Source organism: Hemiscyllium ocellatum, unplaced genomic scaffold (genome assembly GCF_020745735.1).
Source record: "Hemiscyllium ocellatum isolate sHemOce1 unplaced genomic scaffold, sHemOce1.pat.X.cur. scaffold_644_pat_ctg1, whole genome shotgun sequence".
NCBI classification, from domain to species: Eukaryota; Metazoa; Chordata; class Chondrichthyes; order Orectolobiformes; family Hemiscylliidae; genus Hemiscyllium; species Hemiscyllium ocellatum.
The window spans coordinates 267,597-295,238 of record NW_026869149.1 but is presented as its reverse complement, the minus strand read 5'-3'; the positions used below and the strand labels follow the sequence as shown (position 1 = coordinate 295,238).

Genomic DNA, 27,642 nt, shown 5'->3' with positions numbered 1-27,642 from the left:
ATTTTAGTAAGTTAACTTTTCACTGCCGCCCAGCCCCTGACCATGTGCTGCTTATTAATATTTTTCTGGAAAATCTTTGACAGTCAAGAATTCCTTTTTCCAATAAGCAAGTGTATTTTCCTTCCATTTCTGACTCTCAAATTCTGCACCATTTTCATTCCCTGTAATCCGTTTTGCACTCCCTGAAACATCAACTGTGTTTCTCCTTCCACAGATCCCAGTGATTAATGCCAAAGCCCTGTTGCCTGGGGAGAGGGTGATGTTTGACTTTCTTGTACAGCTGCAGTTTGTGTGGTGAAGGTGCTCCCACAATGTGGTTGGGTAATAGATGTTATAGATTATTCATTACAGCAACAGTGATGATTTGAAGATAATGTCCAAATCAAGAACAGTTTGTAGTTACATTATCCTGCTTATAATTTCACAAAAATATTATTGGGAACTTTAGACATAAGGCCAGAGAAGGATGATATTAGGTCAGGTGACCAAAAGCATTGCCAAATAAGCAGATTTTGAGGAATGTCTTAAAGGAGGAAAGCAGACCTGTGAGGCTTTGGCTGCGAATTTCAGACCTTGTTGTTTTGGCAACTGTAAAAGCAGCCACACAGGTGAGGTAATGAATTAACAGATCATTGGGAGTCTCGAACAGAATGGGTTGTCGGGGTCTCAAAGGGTGTGAGATACAGCGAGCTAGGGATGATCACACCCAGGAATTACATCAAGGGTGAGAATTTTAAATTGAGGGATGTGGGCCGGATGCTGGCAGGTGAGACTAGATTGGGCTGGGATATCTGGTCGGCATGGACAGGTTAGATTGAAGGGTCTGTTTCCATGCTGTACATCTCTGTGGCTCTATGCTGTTGATTATGAATAGGAGCTTTTTGAAGGTTCAACAAGTTTTGGTACAAAGGAGTACTAGGGTAGCAGACATTTAGTTTTTCTTGAGATGACAGGGAGATTGAATGTGGGAAGCTGGCCAGGAGTGTGTTTAGCTACTGAAGCCTGGAGATAACACAAGGTGGATGAGAGTATATGAGCTGAGACAAGGGTAGAATCAGCTAGAAATAGTGGTGTTGGAGTGGGACTGGGCTGTCCCCCTCACCTCACCTCTGGGATTCAGCTGGTTGTCAGGTTGTGAATCAGGGCAGTAACACAATCGGGAGCTGAGTGGCCCTGGTGGAGCCTAGAATGAGTGTCACTCAGCTGGCTGTTGCTGAGCAGCTGCTGCGTGGTAGCCCTGTTGGTGACATCTTCCATCACTTTACTGCTGATCGAGTGTGGACTGATAGAGGGAAATTTCCTGGATTGGATTGCCCTGTGTTTTTGTGTTGAACATGCCTGTTCTACATTGTTGTTCGATGCCAGTGCTGGAGCGGTACTTGGCTTGGTGGGTGGCAAGTTCTGGAGCAAATGCTGTTGTCGTATCTGGTGCTTGTATATGTGAGGCCCGTCCATCAGTAAGGGTGGGGATATCTGTGATGCTTCCTCCAGTGAGTTGTTTAATTGTCCATCACCGTTCACAACTGGGTGTGGCAGAACTGCAGAGCTCTGATCTGATCCATTGGATGTAGAATCACTTCACTCTATTGCTTGCTGCTGATGCTGTTTGATATGCAGATGGTCCTGTTTGGTAGCTTCACCAGGTTGGCACTTCATTTTTAGGTATGCCTGGTGCTGCTCATGGCATGCCCTCCTTTCCTGTCCGTTGTGATGGGTGAGAGCGGGATGTACAAACCCATGAGATTACAGATTGTGCTGGAGTACAGTTCTGCTGCTGTTGATGTCCCACAGTGCCTCAGAGGTACCCCGGTTTAAGATCTAACATCTCTTCAAATTCTATCCCATTTAGAATAGTGATAGTGCCACTCAACACAATGGAGATTTTTCTTAACTTTAAGGCAAGACTTTGTCTCCAAAAGGAGTGTGTGATGGTCGCTCCTACCGATACTGTCATGGACAGATGTATCTGCAGCTGGTCAATTCATAACAATGAGATCAAGTATGTTTTTCCCTCTTGTTGGTTCCCTTACAACCTGCTGCAGACTCAGTTGAGCAGCTATATCCTTTAGGACCGGACCAGCTCAGTCAGTAATTGTTGCAGAGCTCTCCCTCCCCATCATCTCTCTCCATTACTCCACTGTTACTCAGTTATCAAACTGCTTAGCACCCTCCCACTACTCAATTAGGTGCAGTTTCCTCCAATGAAGCATTATAATGGTTAAACCCATTGCCTTACAAATTCCTTTCCCTTACTGCTGAGCCCCTCGCTCTCCCTGAGAACTCTGAGGCAGAATTACACTCTTTGTAATATTGCTCTCATATCTGTAACCCCAAGCTGACCTTCTGATCAGGTATCTACACAATCACTAACACCAGGAATTCCAATCTCTGAAACGTTGTTTGTCTCCTCCTCCCCCAGCTCCATTGCTACTGAAACCCCTTACCCGCGTCGGTGTCGCCTTAAACTTGATGAATCTGAAGCGGAACCCTTGATTCCGTGACTGACCCAGAAGCTGGTTTCAGACTCCCCCATGATGGGAAACATCCTGTCACGATTTATCCTGTCAAACTCCTTAAGAGTCTGGTGGTGGGGTCTGATTGTAAGTGGTAGAAATGGCAGAGGATGATGTGTTGTATCTGGGTGGAAGGTAAGAACTTAGGGAGGGTTCTATCCTTGCAGTTGGATGTATGGGTTTCAAAGGCTCGTGTGTTAAAGTGACAGGCAGCTGGAAGCTCGGGGTCTGTTTTTGCAGCAAAATGTGGATCATCTTCTGCCATTTCCATTACCACCACTGAGATGCTGCCAGACACCGGTTCCTGTCCCCTCCATTAACAGCTATGCACCATCCCAGCCTGATCATAATCCACTCCTTTGTCTTTCCAAATGTACTGGTCTCTCTTTGGGTTCTGTACCTGCCCATTATTTACTCTTTAACCCCTATCTCCTGCAGTACAAAGATCTGCAGATTTGTTGAATTGGCCAAGCTAAATTTCCCATAATGCTAAGGGATGTGTAGGTTAGGTGCATTAGTCAGGAGAAATATATAGTAATAGGGTCAGGTAGTGGAATGGGTCTGGGTGGGATACATTCGGAGGGACGCTGTGGACTTTTTGGGCCGAATGGCCTGTTTCCACACTGTCAGGATTCTAATTTTCCCAGCTCCCATCGGTTCTGAGGAAGGGCCACTGGACAGATTCTGTTCCCAGATGCTGCCAGACCTGCTGAGCTTTCCCAGCACCTCCTGCTTGTTGTTCCTGATTGACACCATCCATCCACCTTCCGGGTTTGATTCAGGCAGGGGGAGGATCCCACCACTGACCTCACAATGGGGTCCAGCTGATTGGTGGAAGCTTCGGACCAATAGGCAAAGGGGGTGGGACTGTTGGACCAAGTGGAACCAGCTGGTCATCCAAACAATGGGAGTGAATGTGGGGCGTGGCCAGTGGGATGACACGTCACCAGTAACTCCGCCTGTGCAGTGCCACGTGACTCGGCCGTTGGTGAATGTGGGAGAGGCAAACATGGAAGGGGAGAGTGGCCTCGGAGACAGGGAGATAATGAGTCACTTTAGACTGGGAAGTTTTAATTACACTCTGTGCGGGTTGTTAGTCTGAATTAGAAACTCTTTTCCGAGTTTGCAGCAGATGGGAAAATGGCTGTGGCCCTCAGGCGGTGATAGGTCCTGGATATGGCCGCCATCTTTATTGGGGGCAAGGTACAGTGAGGGGCATGGACATGTCCCCTTCCTAGGATGGGGCGGGTGTGTACGATTTAAAGAGAGGCATTTACACATCAAGCACATACCAAGAAAAAAGTATGTCTTTATATTCTTCCTGTATTGACTGAGTATTTTGTGAATTCATTTCATAGGATATTAAATCAGAATAATTGACGTTGGGATCTCAAAAGTAAGTTTTTACAGTCAATGGAGTCATCAGGATCTGAATATCATTGGCATTTAACTGTGGAAGGAGAAAGGTTTGTTCTGTTTGTGGGAAAATATCTCCAATGCTTTTGTAAAGCGGAAAGATGTACAAAATCGTGGTTGGATCACCCTTTGGGTGTGTGCTCTGTTCTGGGCCCTGCAGCTGAGGAAGGAGATATTGCCCTGAGAGGGAGTACAGATTTATCCAAATAATACCTCATCTCATTGTAAGAACTCTCAGATTAGACCCAATCACCCACTTCATGATGTTAACCTGTAAACTTCATATTTTCAATTACCTGCAAAGTTCCCATTAAAAGTCCTTTTGGACTCAAATTCCAGTACCTTTTCAGGTGGAATGTTTCAGATTCTGACAACTGTCTGTTCATTCAGAAACTGCTGAGGTCCATGTTGACTCTGGGTTACAAAGGGCTGAATTGAAAGATGAGGTGCTGTCCCTGAGCTCCCATTGAGATGCATTAGAACAGTACAGGAGGCTGAGGGCAGTGTAGGTGTGAGCAGACAATGACAATGACAGGGCTGCACTGTGAGGGCTGCTTGGCTCAATGAGTGTTTTGGAGTTAGATGAAAACAGAGCGAGGGGAGACAGGGAGAAGGTGAAGTTGAAACTCAGTTTTAGTTCAGGCCGTTCAGAAATTCACGTGTTCCCAATGGGAACAGTCAGTTTTTAAGTGATACCTGCGGGTATTTGTTAACAGTTTTTAAAGTATTTTTCCTGAGGGCAGTTGAGAGTTAACCACATTGCTGTGGGTCTGGAGTCACATGTAGGCCAGACCAGGTGAGGATGACAGTTTCCTTCCCTACAGGACATGAGTGAACCAGATGGGTTTTCTAACAATCGACAATAGTTTCATGGTCATCATTTGCCTTTTCATTCTAGATTGTATTGAATTCCGATGCCACCATCAGCCATGTTGGGATTCTATCCCTAATCCTCGGAACATTGCACATGTCACTCATCTGGCAGGAATACCATTAAGCCATTGCCTCCCTTTTTAGCAATGTTTAAAAGAATGTTCTGTCATTCTACGTGTACAATGTGAGATAAAATACTGCAACGTCCATGTGTCGGCCTCTCCAAAAGGTCAATCAACAGATTTGTTTGGGGGCGAAATATTTCACTTTTTTTTAGTGGGGGGAGGGAGTTTATTAAACAAAAATGAATCCAAATAAAAATCTTATGCCACAGAAATGTAATTTCTGAAGGGGGAGGGGCTTCCAGAGACAGGGAGGGTTGTGGGGCCAGAGGGGGATTGTTGTCCAAACATCACTGTGGTGTACATGGACTGCAGCATTTCAGGGAGGCGGTTAACCACCACTTTCTCCAAGACAAGTAAAGGGGGACAATAAATACTAGTCTGGGCAGCAAAGGCAACCCCAAGTGAATAAAACCAAGCAATGACCTCTCTAAGCTGACTTGCTGTGAAGTTAATGGAGTGGGCAGAGAAGAGAAACAGTGACATTTCACAGCTGCCCTCAGAGGACCTCCCCCTTGGAAGTACTCAGAGCTGGGGATCAGCTCAGTGAGTTTCAGTCTCTTCAAATATCAATCTTAGTCAGTTTTATTTTATTAAATCTACAATCATGAGTCAGGTGAGGATTTCTTTTTAATGTCTTACGGTCTCTTGATTAAATGTTTAAGATATGAAACGTAAGCATTAAGTTATTCTCGGGCAGTATTTATCAAGCAGTAAGACTGTGCCTTTGTCTTGGTCTGTAGGTTGTTAAGGCGGAGAGATGGCCTGTTGTAGAGTGGCGTGCTGTTCCTGTCGGATGTGGGAGATTAGGGAGAGTTTCAATGATCCTGATGATGTCTGCAGGAAGTGTGATTGCAAATCCTATTGGATCGCATGGATTGGTGGAGGAGTGATTAAAGGCAGTGACGAATTGATAGGAGCTCGGGAATTCGATAGGTGGCAGTCTCAGGATTGCAGGATTTTGTAGATACAGTCAGGTAGATGGGTTACGTCCAGGAAAGCTAGGAGGGGTAGGTAGGTACTGCAGGAGTCTCCTGTGGCTATCCCCATCTCAGACAAGTATACTGTTTTGGAAAATGTAGGTGGTAATAGACTTTCAGGCGAATGTAGCACTGACAGCCAAGTTACTGGTACTGAGACTGGCTTCTAACATAATGTGAGGTATATCCAGTTCCATACGATCGATGGTGATAGAGGACTCTCTAGTCAGGGGCACAGTCTGCCGTTTCTGCAGCTGACAGTGAGACATCAGAATGGGGTGGTGCTGCCCTGGTGCCAGTGTCTCTCAGAGGGAGCAGAATATTCTCAAAAGGGATATTAACCATTGGGAGGACATTGTACATTGGTACCAATTGCAGAGGAAGGGGAAAGCATGGGGTCCTGACGAGCAGGGAGATTTGCTAGTGCCACTTGGGAGGCATTAAACCAGTGAGGGAGTCGGGGTAAACCTAAAGAGATAGTGAGAAAAGAGGTGAGTCTGAGGCTGGTACTGTTCACCGGTCAGACTGTCAAGGCAGGCAAGAGCAAGTCACAGAATGAGGTGGGACGGACCAGTTGCACTGCATTTATTTCAGTGCAAGAGACCTGACAGGTCAGGCAGGTGGGCTCAGGGTATGGTTTTGAACATGTGCCTGGGATATTACAGCAATTACAGAGGCATCACTCAGGGATGGATAGGACTAGCAGCTTAATGTTCCAGGGTATAGATGCAATAGCAAGGATAGAAAGAGAGAAACAGAGCGGGGGAGCGGCATCTTTGATTAGGGATAGCATTCTGGCTGGGTTCGGGAGGATATTCCTGGGAATACCTCCAGGCAAGTTATTTGGTTGGTACTGAGAAATAAGAAAGGAATGACCATCTTACTGGGATTGTATTATAGACTCTCTCCCAATAGTCAGCTGGGAATTGAGACACAATTTTACCAGGAGACCTCAGTTATCTGTAAGAATAATATGGATGCAATGATAAGTGGTTTTAACTTTACTAACATAGCCTCGGAGTGCTGTTGTGTTAAGGGCTTGGATGGAAAGGTATTTGTTCAGTGTGTACGAGAACATTTCAAAATCAGTTTGTAGGATGTTCCTACTAGAGAAGGAACAAAACCTGACGTGTTTTCTTCATTCACAGGATGAGGCTGTCACTGGCTCGGACAGCATTTATTGCTGCATTTACCCAGAGAGCAGACACATTGCTATAGGTCTGGAGTCCCATGCAGACCAGACCAGCTAAGGATGGCATTTTCCTTCTCTAAAGGTCATGAGTGAACCAAATTGGTTTTTCCAACAATTAACAATGGATTCCTTGTCGTCACTAGATTATTTTTTCCAGATATTTATTGAATACACGTTCCAAAATCTGCTGTGATGGGATTCAAACCCGGGTCCCCAGAACGTTATCTGGGTCTCTGGATTAACTGTCTAGTGATAATTTCACTACATCATCACTGCCTCTTAGGAAATGAGGCAGGGTGAGTGACTGAGGTATCAGTGGGGCAGCACATCAGCACCGAAGACCCCACAGTATTGTGGCTCAGTGGTTAGCGCTGCTTCCTCAGCACCAGGGACCTGGGTTTGATTCCAGCCTCGGGCAACTATCTGTGTTCAAGGTGGCACATTCTCCCCAGTGTCTGTGAGGATTTCCTTAGGGTGTTCCATTTTCCTCCCACAGTCCAAAGATGTGTAGGTTAGTTGGATGAACCATGTTGAATTTTCCATAGTGTCTAGATGCAGTAGATGAGGTTTTGGGATGTGCAGGCAAATCTCTGCCTGATGTGAAAAGATCCTTTTGGGGTCTTGGTCAGAGGGAGGCGTGGCCGCATGTTTTACATCTCCCATGGCAGCAAGGGAGGGTCAAGGGTGTGGAGCGTGCGTTGGTGGGAGGGTGTGGACCGAACATGGGAGGTGCAGAGGGAATGGTCTCTGCGGAACACAGATAGGGTTGGGGATGGAAATATGTCTCTGGTGGTGGTGTCTGACTTTAGGTAGCAGAAATAACAGAGGTTAATGCACTGTATCTGAAGATTATTGGGATGGAAGGTGAAGACCACAGGGTTATGTTATTTATTGTGGCTGGAGGGGTGGGGTAAAGGCAGGGGTGCGGGAAGTGGAGGGTATGTGATGGAGGGCATTGTTGATCTAGTCAGGGGAAAATTATGGTCCGTGAAGTAGGCCTTTCTGGGATGTCCTGGAATAGAATCCAAAGAGATTAAACAAATATATCACAGACAAAAGATTAACTGGACCAGACAACGTGACTCCTTAAAGGTCAACAAGGCTGCCTATGGACCCACAGAGGGTGTGAAATATATGCAAATATTTCTCGTCATTTTTACTGGAGAAGTATATGGAAGCTTGAGAGTTTGGAGAAATAAACAGTGATAACTTGAAAAGTGTCCATGTTACAGAGGAGGTGGGACTGGATGTCTTAAATCGCATCAAGGTGGATAAAGCCCTGGAACCTGATCAGGTGTATCCTGGAACTTTCTGGAAATCTAGGGAACTGATTGTTGGGCCTCTCCTGTGATATTTGTATCGTTCATAACGACAGGTGAGGTGCCATTATTTTAAAAAGGTGGTAAGGAGAGGCCATGGAACAAGAGAACAGTGAGCCTGAATCAGTGGCAGGCAAGTTGTTGGAAGGGATTCTGAGGGACAGGATATCCATCTATTTGGAAAGGTAAGGAATGATCAGGGAGACTCACTGTGGCTTTGTACATGCACAATTGTGTTTCACTAACTTGAGTGACTGTTTTGAAGTGACAAAGAAAATTGATTAAGCCGGGCAGTGAATGTTGTTTATATGGACATTCAACAAGGTTCCACAAAGCAGACTGGTTAGCAGGGTTAGATCACATGGAATGCAGGGAGAGCAAGCCATTACCAAATTGCCTTGAAAGTAGGAGACAGAGGATGATGATGGAGGGTTGCTTTGCGGACTGGAGGTCTGTGAGCAGCAGTGTGCTGCAAGGATGGATATTGGGCCCTTAAGTAAATGACTTGGGTGTGAATATATGAGGTATGGTCAGTAGGTTTACAGAAGACACCAAAATTGGAGATGTCATGGACAGTGAAGAAGGTTAGCTCAGAATACAACAGGATCTTGATCAGATGGGCCACTGGAGCAAGGAATGGCAGATGGAGTTCAATTTGGATAAATGTGAGCTGTTGTATTTTAGAAAGGCAAATCAGGGCAGGGCTTATACACTTAATGGTAATGTCCTGGGGAGCGTTGCTGAACAAAGGGACCTTGGAGTGCAGGTTCATAGTTCCTTGAAAGTAGAGTCCCAGGTAGGCAGGGGAGTGAATGCAGCATTTGGTACGCTCCCCGTTATTGGTCAATGCATTGAATGCAGCTGTTGTGATGTCATATTGTGGCTGGACAGGGCACTGATGAAGGCCCTTCTGGAATTCTGTTTTCAGTTCCAATCTCCCTGTTCTTGGAATAATGTTGAGAAACTTGAAAGGGTTCAGAAAACATTTGCAAGGACTTTTCCGGAGATGGACGGTTTGAGCTATTGGGAAAGGTTGAATAGGCTGGGACTATTTTCCCTGGAGATTTGGAGGCTGAGAGGTGATCTTCTAAAATCATGAAGGGCAAGGATAAGGTGAGCAGTCAGGGACTTTTTCCCAAGTTCGGTGGGTCCGGAACTAGAGGGTACAGGCTTAAGGGGGGATGTGACTACAGTGTTTTTATGCTTTTGGTCTCAGACCGGTGTCTGCGTAATCACCTTTGCATTCGTTTTTACGTATTTTACCGAGTGCAAAGTTAGGTCGAACCTCCTCGTGGTTCCCCCTGGCAACGGACTATACGAGGAAGCTCTTGACGGGGGCGATTTTAACTGTTTTAGTGGCGTTTTAGTCTAGTTTTATCAGTGTTTTACCATCGATTTTATCTTTGGTTTTAACCTGATTTTACTGGTGCTTTGCGCCACGGCGGCTTGATCGTTTTAACCGTTGTCTGAGCATTACTCGATATAGTTCGGCTAATACGACCTGGTAGAAAAGATACGAGACGGCTGGTGACCTGTCGGTCTACGGGAAACAAAATTTTGGCGAAGGCGTTATGGCTGATACCAAAGTATCCGGTTGGGTGGGAGACCGGGTAAATAACCGCCCCGCACGGTGGCTTTTGGCGGCTCCGTGTGTAAAGTGTGCGAGCCAATATCGGAATGTACAATCCGTCTCAATTCAGACACAGACGGATGAGACCCTACGAATTATTCCAGCAAGGTTGTCCTCGGGCAGGCACGAGGAAACCTTTAAGATAGTCCAGAATAGTGACAAAATTCGAAAAACAGTGCTGGGAGAGAAGGCCCCTCTACAGCCAAGTCCATTTAAGAGCCGGATCATTTTTAATTCGAATTTTAAAGGGCCCTTTAATTTTAATCGAAGTGGAGTTTTAGAGAGACAAGAGGGGGAAGATGAGGGTAGGATTATACCACCCGTCCAATAGAGAAACTAATAAATTAGAAATTATAATTAATTACCCTATAGAAGATTTTAAATGTAGTTATTGTAATAACATCTACAATACTACTGGGTTATTTAGAAAGCATTTAAAAGTATGTCGAGGGATTAAATCGGTTAGGATAAGGTGTAGCAAATGTAAATGGGAGGGTAGTTATCAGGCAGTAGCGTGCCACTATCCGAAATGTAAAAGAGATGGGGATGGTAGTAGAGGTATTTGTAGTAACGTTAATGATAGGAATGTAGAGGAAGATTCAGAGAAACCCTTTCAATGTGAGCTGTGCTCATTAAAATTTAAATCGGCCAGAGGTCTGGGACAGCATGAAAGGCATGCACACCCTAGTTTAAGAAATGAGAAAAGGAAAGGGAGTAAGGCGGATAAAATAGGGAATAACGATGGAAATAAAAGGGGTATATGGTCCAGAGAGGAAACTGAAATGCTGCAACAATTGGATTCTGAATTTAGTGGTTGCAGGAACATTAATAAGTTGATAACGGATAGGATGGGGTCTAAAACTGCAAAACAAATATCAGACAAGAGACGATTAATAAACAAGAAAAATAAATCTAGTAAGAAGGATTTAAATTTAGAGGAGCTCCCCAACAGTATTGATGAAGAGGAAGGAGAGGATAATGATAGAATTGAAAGTGACCTGATACCCGATAGGAGCGTAGAAGAGGAGAATCAGGACATCATTGATGTTAGGGAATGTCCAAATAGCTCAATTACAGATTTGATAAAAATAATGGAGGAAGACCTGAAGAAGGGTAAAAATGGTTGCAAAGAGTTTAATAAGATTATGGGGGAGATTGTAGGTAAATTAGGACAGAGGAAGGAGGATGATAGGAAGAGTAAAATAAGTGGTAATAATAGAATAAAAACCAAAACTAAGGAGAATGGACGAAAGAAAGATAGGAAGGTAAACAATGCTTTAAAGAGATATAGTGGGAAAAAAGGGAAGTTTAAAGAGGCACAAGTCTTGTATAAAAGTAAAAGGCAGTATTTGGCAAGAAATTTAATGGGAGCCCCGGTTAATAGTAAATGTCCCCTAAGCGAGAAGGAACTGGAGGAATATTTTAAAGAAAAACTAATGACTATTAATGAGAAAAATAGTTTAAGGGGTTTTGCCAAATACAAAAATCAAAGAGAGGAATCCATGGATGTTGCTCCATCTGGTCCTGTGACGGTGGAAGAAGTCGATCAGGCCTTAAGGGCGATGGACGTGAACACCGCCGCAGGACCAGATGGGGTAACGTTAAAGGAGATTATTAAAGTCTTTAATAAAGATAATTTAATACTGCCTAGGGTGTATAGCATTTGGCTACAAAGTGGCAGGATCCCAGATAGGTTAAAAACTAGTAGAACAGTATTAATCCCAAAAGTGAGCAGTGAAGATAAACTTAAAGATATAGATAATTGGAGGCCAATAACTATCGGGCCAATCCTGCTCAGACTTTTTACTAAAATCGTGGCAGGTAGGCTTAATAAGGTAATAAGTTTAAACAAACGTCAAAAAGGTTTTATGTCCGGTATCTCAGGATGCAAGGAAAATATTAAAATCCTTGAGAATATTATGAAAGGTGTCAAGAAGAGGAAGAAAAATTTAGCTGTAGTCTTTATAGACTTGGCAAAAGCTTTTGACACGATAGGACACAAATTAATTATTACTGCATTAAGAAGGCTTCACCTTCCGGTATTATTTATTAAATTGATAATAGACTTATATGATAATAATTCTACCCAAGTAGAGGGTTCTAACTGTAAAACTGGGAATATTCCCATTTTACGGGGGGTAAAACAGGGTGATGCTTTATCACCAATTTTATTTAACATAGTTATGGATCCTTTACTTTGCACAATTGAAGAGAAACAAAAAGGAATATTCCTTGGGGAGGATGGAAATGGTTGTCACTGCGCAGCGTTTGCGTTCGCAGATGACATTGCCTTGATTAGTGAAACTTATGAGGGAATGGTGTGCAATTTGAAAATAGTGGAGAAATTTTGTAATAATACCGGAATGGGGATTAATATTAATAAAACCAAGGGCTTTTATCTTACCCATAAAAATAAAACTTTTATATATAACGATGTAGTAAATTGGAGTATTAATGGGGGATTATACAGTTTATAGAACAGGGTGCTACTGACAAGTATCTTGGGGCCAAAATTGACCCATGGGTGGGAGTCAGTAACACCGAATGGGAAAAGCAGTTAGAGGAATGGGTGGAGAATTTAAAAAGGTCCCCTCTAAAACCTGGCCAGAAACTTGGGATCTTAAAAACATACTTTTTCCCTCGACTGTATTTTTATCTCACTTTAGCGGAAGTTTCTCTTAACTATCTTAGTAAACTAGATAATATTATTAAAAATGCGGTGAAGGAAATCTTACATCTTCCTCAATCTATTACGGACGGGGTGCTTTATGCAAAAGCCCGTGATGGTGGCCTGGCATTAAATCGTCTGTCAGTATTCATACCGATTTCGATTCTGAGGAAGTATGGTACACTACAGAATTCGACGGATGAAATACTACATGCCTCATTTTATTTTGAAGGCAGTAGTGTGAAGGAGAAGATGCGGAAAATGAGTAGTTTAAAGGTATTGGAGAACATCTGGAATCCGTGTATCAATCAAGGGTCGAATGTTGGAGATACCATTATGGAAGAAGACGAAGGGATGGAAGAATTTGCGAGTTCTAACTACGCAAGTTGGAGAACTATAGAAGTACAGAAATGGATGGCCCTCCCCTGTCAAGGGGCAGGGGCACACTACTACAAGAACGATAGTATCTCCAATAACTGGTTGAAGAGGACAGACTCTATGAGAACGTCCAAAGTGATTAATTCACTGTTATTACGAACGAATTTATATCCAACAAGGGCGACATTATCGTATGGCAGGCCATTTAACATCAAAAGTTGCCGAAGATGTAATGATCCCTCGGAAACAATAGCACATATTTCTGGTTGGTGTCCCTTTGTTAAAAATATGAGGATTAAGAGACACAACAGAATAGTTGAGGAGTTAGTTAAATATATCAAGAAATACGGGTGGACAATATATGTGGAACCTAGCATTAAGGATGAGGCCGGGAAACTCTGGATACCGGACCTCATCGTGGCGAAGGAGCAGCAGATAATTGTCATAGATGTAACAGTTAGGTCTGATCTCCAAATAAACTCCCTCGAAGGGGCCTGGGACGAAAAGACGAAGAAATATCAACAGCTTGAGAAGGAGATAATGGACCTTATCGGTAAAGGAAAAGTATCCTTCTATGGGTTTGTGATGGGAGCCCGAGGGAAATGGTTTTCAAAGAACTCAGATTTGATGAAGACCCTCGGGATCGCGAAGTTTAAATCCTTTGCACAGAATGTCGCAAACTTGTCTTTGTCATTGACTCTCGAGCTCCTCCGGACTTTTATGGACTCTTAATAACTCCCTTCGATTTATTTAAGTTTTAGGTTGGAAATCTTAAGGTTTTTAATGTTTTTAATGCTTCTATAGTTCTTAGTTGGTTTTAACTAATTTTTAGTTTAATATTTTAATTTTTTCTGTTTTAGTAATAAAGTTGTAGTATTTTAGATCACTTAGGTAATTGGTGGGGGGTAATCTGGTGTTAGTTTAATCAACAGGGCACGCTATACACAACAAATGATGAGTGGTTACCTAGTCAATACGGTAAATAATCCTAGCTCATCTTTGTCCTCGCTTGAGATTCTGCTTCGCATTATTATTTTAACTTTTTTTACCTTTTTTGTTTTATCGTTCCCATTTTAGATCATTCAGCTGTGGTTTCGCTGGATAGGGGTTTGTCTTTTGTCGACGAGCGACGTGAAAACTCGGAAAGGACACTCCATCATGTATGATGAGTGCGATAAAAAGGTGAGAGGGAAAAAATTTAAAAGGGATCAAAGGGGCATCTTGTTCATGTTGAGGGCGTTGCATGTATGGAATGAACTGCCAGAGGAAGGGGTGGAGGCTAGTACAATTGCAGCTTTTAAAAGGCATCTGTTTGGGTACATGAAGAGGGAGGATTTAGAGGGATGATGGTGAACCGTTGGCAAATGGGACTCCATTAACGCTCTCCGTTATTGGTCAATGCATTGAATACAGAAGCTGGGACGCCATATTGTGGCTGGACAGGACATTGAATAAGCCACTTCTGGAATTCTGTTTTCAGTTTGAATTACTCTGTTCTAGGAAGGATGTTGTGAAACTTGAGAAGGTTTGGACAAGATTTACAAAAACGTTGCCAGGATTGGAGGATTTGGGCTACAGGGAGAGGCTGAATAGGCTGGGGCTATTTTATCTGGAGAGTCAAAGACTGAGAGGTAACTTCATGGAGATTTATAAAATCACGAGGGGCGTGGATGAGGTGAGCAGCTGGCGACCTTTTCCTTTAGGTTAGGTGGGCTCAAAACTAGAACACATGGGTTTAAGTTGAGAGGGCAAAGATTTAAAAGGGATCTAAGTGGCAACGTTTTCAAGCTGAGTGTGGTGTGTGTATGGGAGGGGCTACCAGATGAAGTAGTGGAGGCTGAAAAAAATCACAACGTTTAAAAGGCTTCCAATTGGGTACAGGAATAGGAAGGGTTTTGATGGATGCAGGCCAATAGCCATTAGTTTAGGATTCCTTGTTGGCACAGACGATTTGGACCGACGGTCTGTTTCTTTGATCTTAATAAATTAAGATGCATTCCTCTTTTTTGTGCAGAGCTAGCTGAAGCACAGATAATTACCCTTGGAGCTGAGAAGGTGAAGCAGTGATTTTGATCTGGTGCAGATTTGGTTCCAAGGTCTTGAATTTGCAAAGAGAGAGAGGAATTGTTAACCCTGTCACGATTTTTAATAACTACTTTCAAGTAATTGGCAAATAATACAAGGTGAAAATGTGAACACTATTTTACTCAGTAAGTTCTGAGCATCTGGAACAGTCTGAACGACACAGTTTCAGAATACCTGCTGAAACAGACTTGGAATTTTACTTTTTAAGGAAAGATTTGGGAGGCTATGGGCTCATGGGAGGGTACTTGGGACAGATTTGCAGCATCTCCAGAGGGAGAGAGTACAGCCCCAATGGGCTGAATAGCCCCCAGCCCCTGTGCTCTGTGATACTTCCCCATTCACTGTGAATGATGAAGCTCATCCCAGGGCAGGGAGAGGGATTAGCGGTCCACTCTCATGACAATGGTGCCCGGCTTGACGGCAGCTCCAGACCAATGGGAGGAGAGTCTGTGTGCCCCTGCAGCCAATGGGAGTGAATGAGGGGTGTGGCCAGCAAGACGACACCTGTCCATGAGCTGTACAGATGCAGTGTCACTGGGTGGGGGTGGGAGAGACATCAGAGACTGGGACAGAGGCTGTAGGACCTGAATTACAAACTCCCGGTAAATTAAAACCAAAAGAACTGCGGAAGATGTAAAACAGAAACAACAACCAGGAGGATCTGGAAAAGGTCTGGCAGCATCTGTGAAGAGAAATCAGAGTTAAAGTTTAAGATCTGGTGTCCCTTCCACAGAACAGATGTTACTGAGGGAAAAAAAGTCAGTTTATTTGCAGAAGATAGTGTGGGGGGAGGATATAAGGAGTAAAGGATAGGTGGGGATAGAGTGAGAAGAACGGTTGGATAAAGGAGTGGATAACGATATGGCTGGGGGAGGGTGACTCGCTGTTAATGGAGACTGTTAGTGGCTAACCATAGGTAGTGTGTAATGACAGGCTGTGAGAACAAGGCCTGGTGTGTGGGGTAGGGGGCTTCGACATGGGGTTCTTAACCTATGGTTAGCCACTAACTCTGTCCATTATAAGCTGTTGCCCACCTATATCACTGCACGATTGTGTCCTCGGCAGCTCCAGACATTTGGAATATCCTCCCTCACCCCCACTCTGTCCGCCTTGAAGATGTATCTAAAAATTGTTCTTTAATCAACGTTTCCATCATTCGTGAAGCATTTTAGGAGATTTGTCAATGTGAAAGGCTCCATACAATGCAGGTGGTTGTTGTTATTGTCTGACATCAGGAGAAACAGGGATGAGCCCTCTCTCTCTCATACCTGATGAACAGCAGCAAAAGCAGGAAGCACTGAGCATGCTCCAGCCCACAATGGGCTTCAGATTATTGATGGGGTGGGGGAACGGGGGCTAGAGGTGCTAGTTGTTCCTTCAACCAATCGTAGTGAATGAGGGGCGGGACAATACCCAACCACGTGATAAACTTCACTGACAGCACAGTGTTGTTGTGACCAAGGCATTGGAAATGTGTGAAGGTGCAGGGCAGGGGGAAGGAAAGACATATTGACCAGGAAGAGGAAATTTTTACGGTATGGAATGAGAGGTTTTACAGAACTTAGTGTACATTGTACAACACAAATTTGAAAATCCAAATTCTGCCCCATTTTCCCTCCATTATAATGCATTTTACACTCCCTGAAATATCAACTGTGTGTTTCTCTCTCCACAGATTCCAGTGATTAATGCCAAAGCCCCATTGCCTGTGGAGAAGGTGATGTTTGACTTCCTGTCCAGCTGCAGTTCATGTGGTGAAGGTGCTCCCACAATGTGGTTGGGTAACTGCTGTTATAGATTATTCACTCAGCGACAGTGAAGAGTTGACAATGTATGTGTAAATCAACAACAGTTTGTTTTTTTATCACGTTTACAATTCCACAAAAATACTATTGAGAGCTTCTGACATAAGGCCACAGATGGGGATATAAGGTCAGGTGATCAAAAGAATTGCCAAATAAACAGGTTTTCAGGAATACCTTAAAGGAGGAAAGCAGGTCTGAGAGGGTTAGGGTGGGAATTCCAGACAGTGTTGCCTTGGCAACAGTAGAAACAGCCAGACAGGTGAAGCAATGAATAAACACATCGTTGGGAGTCTGAAAGAAATTGAGTTGTCGGGGCCTCACAGGTTGTGTGGTGCAGGGAGACAGGGATGTTCACAGCCAGGAATTACATCAAGGGTGAGTATTTTAAATTGTTGCTTGTTGGTGGATCAACAAGTTTTGGTGCAAGTGAGCACTTGGACAGTAGGGTTTTAGATACTCTTGAGATTGCATGTACGTTGAATGTGGGAGGCTGGCCAAGAGTGTGTTTTCTAACGAAGTCTGGAGATAACACAGGGATGGACGAGTATTTCAGTAAATGAGCTGAGACTAGGGTGAGTTGGGTGATGTCACTGATGTAGAAATAGTGTTTTTGGAGTTGGGCTGCACTGCCTCCTCACCACTCCCCCTCACCAATTCACAAATATTGTTCCTTGTTCTATCTGTCTGTCTTTTCTCTTTATGTCCTTCTCTCCCATTCTGCTACAAAAAAAATTTGACCCACCATTGGTGCAAACACATACTCCATCCCGACTCTCCCTTTCCTTTCTGAATTCCTTGTATGTGGTGTCCCTTAAGGATCTCTCCTTGGTCCCTCCTGTTTCTCACCTACATACAGCCAGGAGGTGACATCGTCCAAAAGCACCGTGTTCGGTTTCACATGTACACTGACAATGCCCAGCTCTCCCTCCCCATCATCCCTCTCCATTACTCAGTTATCAAACTGCTCATCACATTCCCACTAGGCGATTGGCTGCAGTTTCCTCCAATGAAACATTGTAGTGGTTAATCTCGTTGCCTTCAGTTGCTATTACAAATTCCTTTCCCTGATTGCTGAGCCCCTCCCTCTCCCTGGAAACTGTCTGAGACAGAACCACACTCTTCACAATATTGCTGTCATATCTGTAACCCCAAGGTGACCTTCTGATCAGTCGTCTACACAATCACAAACACCAGGAATTCCAATCTCTAAAACGTTGCTTGTCTCCACTTCACCCCAGCTCCATTGCTACTGAAACCCCTTACCCGTGTCGGTGTTGCCTTAATCTTGACGAATCTAAAACAGAACCCGTGATTCCGTGACTGACCCAGAATCTGGTTCCAGACTCCCTCATGATGGGAAACATCCTCTCAGTATTTACCCTGTCAAACTCCTTAAGAATCCTTCATGTTACAATGAGATCCCTTCTCATTCTTCCCAAATCCAGTGAGTGGAGTCCCAACCACTTCAGCCTTTTCTTAAAAGATAATCCCTGCAAACGATGGATCATCCCAGTCAGGTTTCTGTGAAATGCCTCTGATGAAATGATGTATTTCCTTAACTAAAGGGACCAAAACTTCTGTCATTACTCCCCGATGTGGTCTCACTTCAATTTATAAACTCCATAAAGTTCCTCTCGGGTATATACTCCAAACAACTCCCTTTAAACTTGCACAGATGTTGAAATGCTCAGCAGGTCATGCAGCATCTGTGAGGAAAACTCAGTTAAAGTTTCGGGTCTGGTCACCCTTCCTCAGATACGTTAACTCTAATTTCTTTTCACACCTGCTGCTAGACCTGCTGAGCTTTTCCAGAAACTTCTGATTCTCTTCCTGGTTTACAGCATCTGCAGTTGGTTCGGTTTTCATATCCTTTAAACTTGCCATCTCTCCTCTAGAATATGTCATTCTCACCTTGGAAAAAGATTTACATTATTCGTTTGTTCTCCACTACCCTGGGAAAAAAGAAACCATGACTAGTCACCATATCATAGCTCCTCATAATTTTATAAAGTTCGATAAAGCCACCTAAAGTGTCCAGTGCTGAAGGGAAATAGCCTCAGCCTATTCAGCCGCTCCCTATGGTTCAAATGTTCCAATACTGGCAACACCCTTGTAAATCTTTTCTGAACTCTTGCAAATTTCCCAACATCTTTCCTGTAAGAGGGAGACTGGAATTGAAAGCAGTCTGGGGATTCCAAAGGTGGCCAAGCCAATAAACTGTACAACCGAAACCTGATCTCCCAACTCCTATCCTCAATGCACTGCCCAATAACAGCTAGCATACCGCACACCACCTTCACCGACCTGTCTACCTTCAACCACATTTTCAAGGAACTATCAACCCACACTGCACGGTCTGTTTGTTTGTCAACACTTCCCAGGAACTTGCCATTAAGAGGTTGAGTCCTTTTCTGGTAACATCTTTCTGAAATCAGGGAGACTACAATTGAATGCAGTATTCTAACACTGGCCTGACCAATGCCCTACTCAGCCACAACGTGACCTCCTAACCCCTATACTCAGTGACAGAATCCCCACAGTGTGGAAGAAGGCCTTTCGGCCCATGAGACCATACCAAACATCGGGACAGCATTCCACCCTAACTCTGTAACCTACCATTACCCAAAGCTAATCCAGCTAACCTGCATGTCTTTGGATTTGTGGGAGGAAATTAAGAGCACCCAGAGGAAGCCCACCCAGACACACAGGGAGAATGTGCAAACACCACACAGACAGTGGAGTCGAACCAGAGTCCATTTATTGACCAGCGCATTCCATTAAATGTCACTCTCCCAAATGCCACATTCAGCACCTGATCTCAGTGAAACTCCACTTTCCAGGAACTATGCAGTTGTTCTGAGCCCTTCAGAGGGAAGTAAGGTGAGGAGGAGAAAACACGAACAGGGTTGAGTTGTAGATCTATAAAATAACTCTCCATCTTCCCCCTCTCTGTTTCCCCCGTCTCCCCCCACTCTGTCTGGTTCCCCCCCGCTCTCTGTCGGTCAGTCCTTTGTCGCCCCCCCCACCTCGTCGTTCGCACCCCCCCCCCCGTTGGTCTATCCCACAATCTGTTGGCCTGTCCCCCCCTGTCGGTCGCACACCTGTCTCTTTCTCCCCTCCGTCGGTCGCCCCCGCTGTACACCCCCCGTCTGTTCCCCTCCTCTCTAATCCTGCTTTCTGTCCCCATCCATTTCTGTGCCTCCCCTCTCTATCTCCCCCTCTGCCCCCACCCATTTCTGTCCCAACCCTCTCGATCCACCCACCCTCTGACCCTCCGCCCACCCCCTCTCTGTCTACCCTCCCCTCCCAGTCCCCTAGTTCTGTACTCCCCCCTCCGCAGGGAAAATATCTTGTCTATTTACCCTATCCATGCCCCGCCTGATTTTAAAAATCTCTTTCAGGTCACCGTACAGCCTCTGACGGTCCAGGGAAAACAGCCTATCCAACCCTGGCAACATCCTGGACTTCTTTTCGGACCCCTTTCAAGTTTGAGAACATCCATCTGACAGGAAGGAGACCAGAATTGCATGGAATATTACAAAAGTTGCCGAATCAATGTCCAGTACAGCCGCAATATGACCTCCCAACCCCTACACTCAATGCTCTTACCAATAAAGACAAGCAGACCAACTGCCGCCTTCACTAATCTATCTGCTTGCTTCTCTACCTTCAAGGAACTAGGAAACCTGCACTCCAAGGACTCTTTCTTTAGCAGCACTCCCTAGGAACTTATTATAAACTAAGTCCTGCTAAAGTTTGCTTTTCCAAAATGCAGCAGCTCGCATTCTTCTAACCTGAACTCCTCAGCCCATCACCCATCTGATCCAGATCCTCTTGTACTCTGAGGTAATCTTTTTCCCTGTCTACCACACCTCCCATTTTGGTGTCAGCTGCCTACTTATTTACAATACCTCTTATGTTCACATCCAATTCATGAATGTAAATGGCGAAAAGTAGTGGATCCAGCACCGATCCTTGTGACACTCCACTGGTCACAGGCCTCCAGCCTGAAAAGCACCCTCTGCCTTCTACCTTCGGGCCAGTTCTGTACTCCATGCGATCTAACCTTGCTGACCAGTCTCCCGTGAGGAACCTTGTCAAACACATTACTGAAGTCCATGTAGATCATGTCCATGCTCTGACCTCAGCAATCCTCTTTGTTACTTCTTCAAAAAAACTGAGTCAGATTCATGAGACATGATTTCCCATGCACAAATCTGTTATTAATATCCAGGATTTAACTCTGTATATCGGGTTTTGCGTTACCCAGTTATAGGTGTTAATGTTCTGGATGAAGTTCAAGTACACCAGCATTTTGTCAGTGACTGTGTATTGAGTCTTGTTAATGTCACCAACACAGGCGAGTTCCTTTTTGAAAGGCAGTCCCCGTATCCCTTGCCCACCAGAAAATAGTGGCAGTGTCCTTACCTCTGGACCAGGAGGATCGGGCTCAGAGTTGAGGAACAGCATCTTTGAAGAGGCTGATTAGAAAACCTGCCCAAGCCACCAGGCCATACTGTCTCCCAGCTGTTCCTGCCTCAGCCTCCAAACAGAACCTTCCTGTAGTTTCTCTCCTGTCAGACTCTCCCATTGCTCAGTTTGTCCAGGATCCCCTCCTGCTGCTACACTGCTCCTGTCCCTCACTGACCTGTCCATCCCCCAGTGTCCTCCACATTCATTCATTGTTTACAATCTCATTACCCCAGTTCTCCAGCCTCGCCCCTTCCCGTCCATAGAGACGGCTCAGTGATTAGCATTGCTGCCTCACAGCACCAGGTACCCGGTTTTGATTCCAGCCAAAAATGGAATTTGTGCATTCTCCCTGTGTCTGAGTGGGTTTCCTCCGGGTGCTCCGGTTTCTGCCCACAATCCCAAAGATGTGCAGGACAGGTGAATTGGCCATTTTAAATTGCCCATAATATTAGTTAAATATAGGGTAAATATAGGGTAGGGGAATGGGTCTGTGTAAGTTACTGTTTGGAGGGTCAGTATGGACTTGTTTGGCCGAAGGGCCAGTTTCCATACTGTCGGGATTCTGATATATTGGGGAGCAGCTGCTGTCAATCTCCCGGACTCCTGTATGATCGGGAGCACGTACTGTAGGAGGGGAGGCCAGTGTATGGGCACAGTGCTGGTCAATTGTGGGAATATGCACAGTGCCTGGGAAGGAGGCTGTGTTTGTGAAGGATTAATCTGTCATTGGCATCTTCCTCTCCCTTGGAGCAGGACCCAGGGGAATGGCCCGTTTCCTGGCGCCCCTGAGATGTGATCAGGCTATCAGTGGTGCAGCATTTTGTAGAAAGTTATCAGAACTCTTTTGAGAAGATTCAGGGTTTTAATGGAAAGTGACAAAGATGGGCCTGCATATCGAGTTCTAATTTGGTTCATTTTAGTAAGACAGGTTTTGGCCAGAGTGTGCAGGAAGCAATGTATGCAGGATGGTTGTCATCAGAGGATTCACCAACAACGCCCCCCACCCCCCGCCCCACCCTGCTGGACTCAGAGTCAGACTCATTGATTTGGTTCTTAGTCCGCAGACAAGAGCTAGGAAACTGAATTCAAAGAGAGGAGAGAGAGTGTGAGAACTGGGTGTGGAGGAAGGAGTGAGGAGATTGGTTTGGATTTCAGTTCACAGAAGAAAGAGAAATTGTTAGACTGAGAGTTAAAACTTTGGGAAACATGAAACTACAATTTAATACTATAATTGTCTTATAAAGATCCATCTTGTATTAATATGGTGAGTTGTTTTCTCAGTTGTAGGGTACCGAAAGGGTAGATTTGTGGATGAGAAATTCAAATTGAACCTCATTTTCAGTTTTGATAGTTACTTGATCCGTGCCGATCTGAATATTCATTGGACTCTTCATGTGGAAGGAAAGGTGTGTATTCTGTCCATGGGCGAATATTCCAAATAAGAGTGTCACCGGAAAAACTACTGAGACACAGCCAAGTCCATGTTAGGGTGGTGACTGTGGAGGGAGAGTTTGTTTGTTTTTGAAAGTCTGAAAAATCATGGCATGTTTCCCAGGAACAATTAAGCCACAGCTTTGCTTTGTAGAAGGACAAGTCTTTAATTAACCATACAACCAGAAAGACACAAGGATACCTGCACCATGGGAAATACTATGAAAGCGGGATTATTGTAAAGGAGTTCATTCTCGATCATGGATTGTAATCCATTGGCGTCGTCACGTCGGTTCCAGCGCCGTGGGGAAACACTGGAAATATGATGAATGCAGTGTAGGTTTCAGTTATTAAACCGAAAAAAGTGCACAACAATTTAAAAGAATGTTGTCAGGGCTCAGGGGCCTGAGTTATAGGGAGAGGTTGGACGAGCGAGGATATTTTTGTTTAGAGCAGAGGAAACTGAGTGGGTACTGTTCTAGAAGTGTATAAGACCATGAGGGGCATGGATAAGGTGAATGCATTCAGTCTTTTTCCCAGGGAATCAAGGACTGGAGGGCATCAGTTGAAGGTTAGAGGGGAAAGAATAAAAGGGAAGCTGAGGGGCAACTGTTTTACACAGAGGGTGGTATGTATATGGAATGAGCTGCCAGTGGAAGTGGTTGAGGTGGGTACACTCTCACAACAGGTAAAAGACATTTGGATAAATACATGGATAGGAAAGGGTCAGAAGCAGATGGGCCAAGTGCAGGGAAATGGGGTTAGTGTGGATGGACATTCTGGTCGGCATGGACCAGTTTGGGCCAAAGGCCCTGTCTCTGCTGCAGGGATGCAATGACTCTAAGTGCATCTGCTATTTCTCCCACTAACTCTTGGTATCCTGGGACGTATCCCATCAGGGCAAGGAGACTTGTCTACCTTTAGCTCCATTAGCTTGCCCAGCTCTAATGCTTTCGTGATAATGGTTGTTTCTTGGTCCTCACCTTCCTCAGTCTCCTTATCAATTACTGGCATGTCTTTCGTATCCTCCACTGTGAAGACTGACTGCGGTGTACTCATATTCCTGAACCCTGCTGGATAGGAATAACTAGGCACAGAGCTCTGAGAGGTCCTCTTAGAGTCTTTATTGATGGGACATGGCAGTTACCTGGATAGTGTACATGCAAAACACCTCCAGGCAGCATCAGGTAACTCCCCGCCTGTCCGATGTAAAGCTCCCCTTCTTATACCTTTGTGGTTTGGGACTTTCAACAGAGACTATCTCTCAGTATTATCTCCATGGCAACGGTCAGTTAGAAAGTCTAGTTCAGTTTAGCACTTTGTGGTTAAACCATATACCCCTACCCCACATCCCTGTGGCTCAATCAGGTATCTGACAGGCGCTTCAGTTTCAGTGGGGCTGTCTGTCAGGATTCTGATGTAGAAGAGCCGGTGTTAGGGTGGGGTGGACAAATTTACAAATCACACAATGCCAGGTTATAATCCAACAGAGTATAACCACAAGTTTTTGGAGTGTGCTGTGATTTGTAACTTGATCAGGATTATCTCTATGGTCACAATTAATTGCTTCAACAATTACAGAGGCCATATGTTCCCCACACAATAGGTTCCCCTCTAGCAGTGTAAGCTGCTATTCTGGCCCTGAGGACAGTTACTCATCACTTTTCGCCCCCAATCCCATCTAGCTTTCTGTTGATCTTTAAAGTTTTTCTAATCTCCTAGTTTCTCCTTGGTCTTTGCCAATTTGTATGCTTTCTATTTCAATTTGATAGACTCCCCTTATTTCCTGAGCCATTCGTGCCTTTTTCTACTGTCCTTCCTTTTCCCTGATATATATTTTTGCTGAGCATTTCGAAAAATTGCTTTGGTATTCCCACACAGTCCGTCAGCTTTCCCACGGTAAAGTCTTTGCTTCCAGTCTACATTAGCCAATTTCTGCCTCATCCTATTGTAGTCTCCTTTGTTTAAGCACTGGATCTTGGGATTGGATCTAATCTTCCAGCTTTCCAGCTGTGTTCTAAGTTCAACCAGATTTATCAGAAGTCTTTTATCAGATTACGAGGTGAGGCGAAGTTTCCTGGGTGCTTTGCGTTTCATTGTCAAAGACCTTGGCTTTGTAGTAAAGTATAGGATAGATATTCACAACAGAGTATTCTGGACGGTGTGAATGTACGACACAGTCTAAACCCATAAATCACTGTCTCCCCTCAGTTTAAAGTTGCAAAATCATTATCTCCCACATGCTTCCTCACTATCTAAGTTTGGAACGCGAATCCACCTGACTATCCTGCTTTTTCCAAAATCTCCTTTGGTGAATGTGGTGAGTTTTGGATGCAGCTTTCCAGTTATTACCGTAAGAAGATGAGCACTGGGCACAGGAGAGGCAATGCAGCCCTTCGAACCAGCCCCACCATTTAATACGGTGATGATTGAGCTCACCTTGGTCTCAGCTGGATTTTCCCACCTGCTCTCTCTCACGCTTCAACTCATTGCAAATTCAACATCTGTATCTCTTCATTAAATCTGCTCATTGTCCTGGCATCCACCGCATTTTGAATAGGGAATTCCACAGATTTGCAACACATTGAGCCAATTCATTCTTCTTCATGAGAGTAGAATAGAGACACTATATTGCAGAAACAAGGTACTTATCCATCGAGTCCACACCAGCCCTATGATGAGCATCCCATTCAGACCCACCCTGTCCCTGTAACCCTGCATTTCCCATGGTTAATGGCCTAACCAGCACATACACGGACACTGTGGGTAATTTAGCATAGGCAATCTTCCTAACCTATACATCTTTGCACTGTGGGAGGAAGCTCGAGCACCCTAGGAAACCCATGCAGACATGGTGAGAAAATGTAAACTCCACACAGTCGCCTAAGGCTGAAATCAAACCCGGGTCCCTGACGCTGTGTGGCAGCAGTGCTAACCACTGAGCTACATCTGCTTAAAATCTGCTACCCCTTATTAACCTCCCCACCCAGCAATTGGCTGAATCTATGTTCCTTACGTCAGAAATCAGGTTGTGGAAGCTGATGTCTCAGTAAAACCCAGTAACAGCCCACAAGTCCTGTGTGTCTGAATGGGGATCCTATACACAACACCCTCCAGCCCACTTTTCATTCACTATCCAGAAACTTGTCTCCAGTGGCTTCATGGGGACTAAAACTCCCACAATCCCTGAGGCAGGGAGCACGCGTGTGAGGGGAAGCCCAGAACTGCACATGTACAGAATATGGGCGGATTTTGGAGCATGTGCTTTGGAGGAATTAGCGGAAAGCATTTGACACTGTGATTGGCTGGAGGAGGAACCAATCAGCTTGTAGTATTGATGGGTTGGGGGTTCAAAGTGTCACCACACCCACATGGGCCCAAGTTCATCCCCAACTTGTCATAGTGCTGGGAATTCACCAATGGGAAACAAAGAAGGATCTGACCCATTCTCCCAGACTGAAGGTTCCTCTTCTGTCCAGGATCTGCCACCTCCCTTTCTGTTTCATTCTGCTGTTACATTATTGACTTGCAGCAACTGAAGGGAAAGGAAGTGAACCCAGAAAGGGTGCAGAGTCTAACCAGGGACGGGAAGTGGTGGCATGGATCTGTTTACCAGTAACTCCATGAGAATGGGGGTGGGTACATTAGGGACAGCAGAGTCAGAATGGTGGGAGAGAGTAAGTGGGCTGGAGGGTAACAGCTTTTGGGGAAGAAAGGGGAAAAAAGATATTATAGAGAAACTAGAATTGTCTGCTCTGAATTTCTAATCTGTACATATTCCTTTATACAGGGTGCTAGATGGTGAAGGTTTGCAGACTGAAATCTCAAAGCCATGTGCAGATTGTGATTAAGTTAACCAGCATTTGAAGAACCAAACATGGGGAATCACTTGGCCAAAATCCTGCAACCCTCTCCTCACAGCATTGTCGGTCTCTCTGCGCCAAATGGACTGTGAATGGTTTAAAACAGCAGCTCACAACCATCTTCTCAAGGGTAACTAGAGATGGGGAATAAATGCTGGCTGAGCCAGTGATGCCCATATCCTGGAAACGGTTTCTATCTCTAGTTGCTGAAACCCCGTTGATGTTACTGCAGGATGGTGAGGGACGCTGAGTGCATCCTCCAGGAGGCAGCACCATCACATCACCCCTGCCTACACCCACACAGTAACACCGCAACATCACTGGAACAAAAGGCAGTGAAGCTCAAGGAGGACTCAGATATAGTTCTTCGAGGTAGAGTCATAAAACGGGATTAGAACACAGCAGGAACAGGAGACAGCTGGATGGTCAGCTGTTACCCATTGAACGGTGGAGCAGGATTGAAAGGCCGAATAGCCTCCTGCTGCTATCTCCCAGGTATATATACAGCCATGGAGCCTGGGTAGTGAGAAGTGGGCAGGGCAGGGATTCTGCAGGCGAATGCACTTCCACATCAGTTTTCAGTGAGGGACGGTTTGATGGATTTTATTTAACATTTATCTTTAACACAAGGTTTGTGAATTTGTTTTTAAAATGTTGTAGCTGTTTATTCCACAATAAATAAAACTAAAAGAAATGAATTGAAACTATCTGAATGTAACAGTTTTTTAAAATTTCAATAGCCCTGTAAGATAAATCCTGTCTATCCCCGGACACCATCATTTTCCAGTTACTCAAACTCCAGGGAAATATTGCCTCCCTGTCTGAACCTTTGGTTTGTTTGAGCTGATTTTTAGTTCTCATTCTGTGAGCTGTGAAGCTTTCTTTTTTTTCTCC

At 44.7% G+C, this 27,642-nt stretch overlaps 1 long non-coding RNA gene across 1 annotated transcript; it reads left to right on the top strand.

The window, feature by feature from the left end:
* The first annotated feature begins 217 nt into the window (after positions 1 to 217).
* LOC132814057 (uncharacterized) lies at positions 218 to 27,452 on the top strand. Its single transcript, XR_009644273.1, has 5 exons — positions 218 to 321; positions 14,169 to 14,273; positions 16,852 to 17,007; positions 20,383 to 20,827; positions 26,676 to 27,452. It is a non-coding gene; the product is annotated as an uncharacterized LOC132814057 (long non-coding RNA).
* The last annotated feature ends 190 nt before the right edge of the window (positions 27,453 to 27,642 follow it).